Consider the following 7861-nt stretch of genomic DNA (forward strand, 5'->3'; position numbering starts at 1 on the left):
AGAAAAGGAATATATTCCATTTCTAATTCAGAAAAAGAGGTAAAATTATTTCAAATTAGAAATGGATTCATGTCTATTTGCAATCCGTTTTTGTTACTAAATAAGAAAAAATTATTTAAAAGAAAAAAAAAATATATATATATATATATTCCATTTCTAATCCATTTCTAGTTAGCAATAAATTAGAAAAGGAATATATTTCATTTCTAATTCAGAAAAAGAGGTAAAATTATTTCAAATTAGAAATGGATTCATGTCTATTTGCAATCCGTTTTTGTTACTAAATAAGAAAAAATTATTTAAAAAAATAGTAATAAATTTTTTTATTTCTAATTAATAAAAGCAAAAAAAAGTAATTTATAAATATTTAATTTGAAGTCATTTTAAAAGTAAAATTCTTTAAAAATAATAAATTACTACTAAAAAATAAAATATAAATATTATTACTAATATTATAAAAATAAATATAAAAGTATTAAAAACAAAAACACTAATAAAAAATGCAAATGAAAAATTATCATTAATATGTTGTAATAAAAATATTAAAAAATAAATTACTAAAAAAATATTTAATATATTACTAAAAAATTAATTCTATTAACAATATAAAAATATTATTAAAAAATTACAAATAAAAATAAATTAAACAGAAAATTATCATAACTATATTATATAAAAATTACTAAAAATTAAATTAATAATAATATTAAAATGGGAGAAAGAGTTAAGGAAAAAAAAAAAAGAGAAAAACAAAATAAAAGATAAAAGGGAGAAAATGAGAAAGAATGAAATGACAGAAAATGAAATGAAAAAAAAAAAGGTATAAATGGAAAGGATCCGTTTTTAAATTTAGAAATATATTTTAGAATATATTTCCAAAGTTTTAAGCTTCTTTTCATTCTTCACAATTTAAAAACATATTAGAAACGAAATTGAATCTCTTTCTAATTTAGAAATGGAATTTGGAATCCATTTCTATATTTTTAATCTTCCTTTCATTCTCTATAATTTAGAAATAGATTTCAAAATCCGTTTCTAAATTTTGAAATGGATTAGAAATAGAATTGAGTATGTTTCTAATTTAGAAATGGATTTTGGTTCGTTTCTATTCCATTTTTAATTTGTTTCTAAATTCGGAGGTAAACTTTTTAGCGCTAAAATTAGAAATAAAAGTTTTTCATTTCTTTTCCATTTTTAAATGTCGCATCATGTTTTTGGCACTAAAAATAATAACAGATTCTTTTCCGTTTCTAAATTCCATTTCTAATTGGTTGTGACACCTAATAAACATCTGTTCCATTGTAAGTCCGTTGCAAATTAGAAATGGACACAATCTATTTCTAATTTCTGTTGCTATTTTAGCAATATCTTATAGTGTTTTAGTCCAATCACCTTTCATTAATACTATATATATATCTTCTTTCAAAAATTGGCAGATGTATCACAATAAAAAATTTTCTCGAGATATCTGCCACTGACAGTCCCACCAACCTAATAGACTCCTAATCCTACTCCACCACAGTCTCCTAATCCTAATAAGAAACCGCATTGAAGGCCTATATAAGGGCAATCACGTATGCATATTATTCAGTTTGACATACATCCGATTGTCCATTTTCTATTACTGACTTAAGTATTGGAGTGGTGGTTATCTAACCCACTCGGTGCTCTTCTTCCTTGCAGATCCAATTCCTACATTTGCATCCATAACCCACTAGAGAGAAGAACAACATCATTGGCGTCTTTTGTGGAAAGTTTACTCTGATAATTCTTTCTCATAAAAACAAACTATGTGATGGCCATTTCTTCTTTCTCACTATTGCCATACCAAACCCCTTTTACCATGGAACCACAACCAAATCCTATAGACCTTCTTAATAGTAATGGTATCACCAACGGTGTCGCTATCATTAAAAACACCTTACCTCAACCCCCTATGACCTTGCAACAACTAAGATAACGCATCAAGGTACTAGAAGCAGAAAACACTTGCTTAAAAAATTAGAATGCCAATTGGAAAGCTCAAGAGCCCTTAAGAATAGTGCCATCCTAGATCCACCAAAGCTGCAACAACCTAAGGGCAAAGAGAAATTCAGAGATTATGAAGCCAATTCCATAAGAGGAGGCATCGATTGGGGCAAAATTAAGACCCTACTAAAATTTCAAAATAGTTTTGATCTTGAGGAAGACTTTAGCATGGGAAACTATTCTCCTTTAACAAATGAATGCTTATCTGAACCATTTCCCCTAAAGTTCAAATTACCCACCCTCAATAAATATGATGGCAGATCTGACCCAAGGAGTCACTTGGCAAATTTCAAAACTACAATGTAACTAGAGAATGTTAATGACTTTATCTTATGCAAGGTCTTCCCATCAACCTTAATAAGGCTTGCTCAGAAGTGGTATCAACAGTTTCACCCTAGTTCAATCCCGTGCTTCCAACACCTAGTCTCAAAGTTGTAACAAAGATTCATCACCTGCATCCCACTAAAGAAACTATCATCTGACTTGCAAGAAGTCAAGTGAAATTCAAGCGAGTCATTAAGAAGTTACATTAATCATTTCAATGCAGAAGCTATCTAGGTTAAGCAACTGAATCACAAAACTGCTTGTGAAGCCATCAAAAAGGGGTCCTCTAATGTCAAATTTATAGATTCCCTCATCGAAAATTTAGCCCAAAATTATTATCAGCTCATGGAGTGAGTCTAGAAATACATCTGCCTAGATGATTAAAGCAATTGTTAAATCTAGATAAGGAAATTAGAATTAAAGACAAGAAAAGCAGCCCAAAAAACGTATCAAAATGACAAAATAATTCTATTGGAGATAGGGACATAAGGTGTGACAGATACATAAATTACACTCCCCTGAATGAATCTCGAACCAAAGTACTAATTTGGATACAAAAGAATAGGAAGCAAATCAAATACCCAAGAAAGTTGAATCCTATAATTGTAGACAAATGAGACCAAAGTAAATTTTATAGATTTCATGATAATTTTGACCACAACACTGACAAATGCAGACAGTTGAAAGATGAGATTGAAAGGCTAGTTAGGGATGGCACACTGAGGTGTTTCACTTGCCATACTCAGTCTGATCGTGATAGAGATAGGAGGGAAATATCTGAGCACAGATCGAGACTTGATAATGAAGAATCCCTTAACACAATTAATGTAATAGTAGGGGGGCCTAATACTACTAAGCAAGATAAAAAAAGAAAAGCAATGAACAACTCGAACATAGTACTTGCAGTGGAGGAATTATATCAGTCACCCATAACCTTCGGTAAGGAAGATGATAAAGTAGCTTGCCCACACTCTCATCCCCTAGTCATCACCCTCCTAATGAGAAAGTATATGGTGAAATGTGTTCTTGTTGACATCGAAAGCTCAGTGAATTTACCACATCACTCTAGATGTATATGAGATACTCAGTCTCCAAAGAAATGATTTATCAAAAGTCCATTACCCTTTAATGGGTCTCTGTAACAAATTTGTCCCTGTGCTGGGTACCACAAACATGACTATGGTCATTGGAGATGAACAATTCAAAAGGGAGATGTATGTAGAATTTGCTGTGGTTGACACTCCTTTCTCTTACAATGCAATTTTGGGAAGACCAATTCTGAGTGACCACAGCATAATTATCAACATAGAGATGTTGTACTTAAAGCTTTCTGTAGTTGGGGTAATAGTGGTTGCCAGAGAAAGTCAAAAATCTGCCTTGTAGTGTTACAGACAGTCTATAAAAACCATGTCCCAACTCTCATTCCTAATTGAATTATTAGAAAAACTAGAATACAATATTAAGGCTGAGCCAGCCGATGATGTTAGGGGAAAAAAAGTGAAACTTGGGTCAACACTTATTGGTCCAACTAGGGATGTAGTAATCCAAACACTCAAATCCATGATAACAACTTTTGCTTGGAAATCAGAGGATGTGAAATGAATAGGCCCAAAGACCATGACACACAAACTTAATGTTGACTCAATAATCAAACCAATCTAATAAAAGAAAAGGCATTTCACTTCTACTAGATAGAAAGTCATAGCTGATGAACTTGCTAAATTGAAAAAGGTAAGGCTTATCAAAGAGGTCCAATACCTAAATTGGGTAGCAAACATTGTCTTAGTAAAAAAGGCTAATGGAAATGGAGGATGTGTGTCGATTTCATCGACCTGAATAAAGCATTCCCAAAAGATCATTATCCCCTCCCAACAATCGATCACCTGGTGGATGCAATTGTAGGCCATGCAATATGCTCTTCAGAAGATGCTATCTCTAGTTACCACCAGGTACTGATGAAGTCGAGTGAATTAGAGAAAATAGTTTTCACAATAAATGAGGGAGTGTTTCGTTACAAAGTAATGCCCTTCATACTCAAAAATGCAGGAGTAACCTACTAAAGGTCAGTCAATGGGATGTTTAAAGAATTGATTAGGAAAACAATTGAGGTATATGTTGATGACATGATAATCAAAAGTAAGAAGTTGGAAGACCATGTAGCTAACATTGCAGAAGCCTTTAATATCCTAGACAAAGTTAACATGAAGCTCAACCCAGAAAAATACACTTTCGAGATAAAAACTAGGAAATTTCTTAGATACCTAGTGTTTGAAAGGGGAATTAAAACATATCCAGAGAAGATCAAGGTAATCATGGAGATGCAACCTTTAAAAACCATAATAGATATGCAAAGGTTAAATGGGTGAGTAACTGCACTTGACCGATTCATGTCATGCTCAGCTAGAAGGTGCCTCCCTTTTACAAAGCCCTCAAACCTAAAAAGCTATTCAAATGGGGAGAAGATTGCCAAACAACATTTCAAGAACTGAAGGAATTCCTTACTCAGCCTCCCTGCTAAATATGCCTAAACCAGGTGAAACTTTGTATTTCACTACAAGAAATTAAAAAAATAGCTACTGATATTACCTATAAAAAAAAAATTTATAGGTAAATACTGACTATTCACCGACTAAGAAAATGTTCAATAAAATTATTAAACACATTATTTATACCGACTATTTACCTATAACATTTTATCGACTAAAATATTTAGTCGCTAATTATGGCGCACAAAGTATAGCTACTAATGTTAGTACTTCACTGACTAAATTTTCATCGGTACATTATTGGGAAGAAAATAAATATTATATAAATAATTTTTTAGCGACTATAAAATGTTTAGTCGGTTATATGGAAAAATTTAGTTGGTAATTTACCAACCACTTAGCGTTTAGTAGGTATTTTTACAATGTCAATACTGCTTTGCCGACTATTTATATGCACAGTAAGTAATTTACCAACTATAAAAGTTATAGTACGTAATGTTCAAAAAAAATTGAGTTTTAGTAAAAGTAAATATAAATAAAACAAGTATTCGCGACTATTTCCATGCTTAGTAGGTAATTTACCGAATAATCCTAGGTTAGTAGATAAATTGACAAAGAACTTTATATTTTAATAAACATAAATATAATTTCAAGAAAAAATTTTAGCGATTATTTTCTTTATTAGTAGCTATTTTACCAACTAAATGGTTTTAGTAGGTAAGATATGGAAAAATTAAGTAGTTTACCAAAAGAAAATATAAATTGATCAAAATAATTAGCTACTATAACGAGGAGTAGTGGGTAATTTACCGACTAATATAGAATTAGTAGCTATTGTAATAAATATTACTATATTTTAGCAAAAGAAAATATAAATTAATCAAAATAATTAGCTACTATTACAAAGCATAGTAGGTAATTTACTGACTAATATAAAATTAGTAGTTATTGTAATAAATATTACTATATTTTAGCAAAAGAAAATATAAATTGATCAAAATAATTAGCTACTATTGCAAGGCGTAGTATGTGATTTACCGACCAAAATGTTACCAACTATTTTAATAAATATTATTATATTCTAGCAAAATAAAATATAAATTGATCAAAATAATTAGCTTCTGTTTTTGTTGTAGAAGGTAATTTTTTTACTAAAAGAAATTTAATAGCTAGTTTAAGAAATATTGTATTTTAGTAAAAGAAAATATAAATTAAACCAAGTAATTAGCTACTACTCTTTGTCGTAGTGGGTAATTTAATGACTAAAAGAAATTTAGTAGCTAGTTTAAGAAATATTATTTTATTTTAGTAAAAGAAAATATAAATTGAATCTAATAATTAGCTACTATTTTAGTCGTAGTAAGTAATTTACCGACTAAAACAGATTTAGTAGCTAGTTTAAGAAATATTATTGTATTTTAGTAAAAAAAATATAAATTGATCAAAATAATTAGCTACTAGTTTTATTCGTAGTAGATAATTTACCAACTAAAAAAAATATATCATTTTTAGCATTGGTATAGAGAATTGAGCTCAAAATCTCATAAAAAAAATTTTAAAATGAAAATTAATTAAGCTAACTTGATAATTATTTTTTTTATTTTAATATATTTATTTTTTTAACATATACTTAATATTTTATGAATATTAAAAAGAAAATTACACATTACATTACTTAATACTTTTATATAAAATTTAAAAATACTACGAAAATTTATTAAATATAACTTAATGAATGTTAAAGTTTTATTTTAAATAATAAAAATTTAATTAATTAATTATTTTTTATTAATATATTTTAGATATTTTATTTAACTAATTTATATATATTTAATTAATTTTTAATGACCCATTGATTGAAACATTAACCCACTGGTTGAACCACTAACCTATTTGCCTGATTCCTTCGCTGAGTTAACCTCTAAGGATCCAACTTTAAAATTATTATTTATCAAAATATTATTAATTAATTATGAGATTAAAATATTATAAAGGAAAAGTATGCATGTCTGAGTCTCCTCCAATTCTATGCAATGAAGACACTTTTTTGCAAATAGAAGATTTAGGATTGAGGAGAGTAATAGATAGTGATGGTGAAGCGGTTAATTCACTCATAGCTAGAAACACTGGTTGTGCGAAAAAAGATCATATTTTGGGATTTACCATATTGGTCTTCTAATATCATACGTCATAATTTAGATGTCTTTGAGAATACATTCAACACAGTGATGAATATAGAAGGGAAAATGAAGGAAAAATGAAGGATAATGCAAAAGCTAGGGAAGATATGACACATTTATGTTGTAAAAAATAATTGGAGAGAAATTTGCAAGCAGGTAAATATCCAAAGTCATGTTATGTCCTTGATAAATAGCAGAAGCAGGTTTTATGTGAGTGGGCAAAAAACCTTAAGTTTCTAGATGGTTATGTGTCTAACATGGGAAGGCGCGTTGATATGCATAAGTACAAGGTTTTTTGCATGAAAAGTGAGGATTATCATGTATTTATGTAAAGGTTATTACCCATTACATTTCGTGAGCTTCTTCCAAATACAGTTTGGCAAGCATTGACCAAGTTGACCTTTTTTTTTAAACATCTTACTTCTACAAATCGAGCATCTGGAATTAGAAATTCCCGCTATTATTTGCAAATTAGAGCGCATATTTCCTCCTGCCTTCTTTGACTCAATGGAGCATCTTCCCATCCATTTGCCATATGAAGTAAAAATTGCAAGCCTAGTACAATATCGGTGGATGTATCCTTTTGAGAGGTAATAGATACTTTTTATTTTTCTTTCAATGTTGTGAAATGTATCAAAGACTTTTTATAAGCCACTTCCATAATATGTTTTCAATTTTCAGATTTCTATGCCATCTAAAGCAAAATGTAAAGAATAAAGCAAAAGTAGAAGGTTCAATATATAATGCATACTTAGTTGAAGAAGCATCCAATTTTTGTGCACATTATTTTGAACCTCATGTATTAACACGGGATCAATAAGTACCCCGTAATGATGATGGTGG

This window comes from Hevea brasiliensis, chromosome 13 (assembly GCF_030052815.1).
Source record: "Hevea brasiliensis isolate MT/VB/25A 57/8 chromosome 13, ASM3005281v1, whole genome shotgun sequence".
In the NCBI taxonomy this organism is placed as follows: domain Eukaryota; kingdom Viridiplantae; phylum Streptophyta; class Magnoliopsida; order Malpighiales; family Euphorbiaceae; genus Hevea; species Hevea brasiliensis.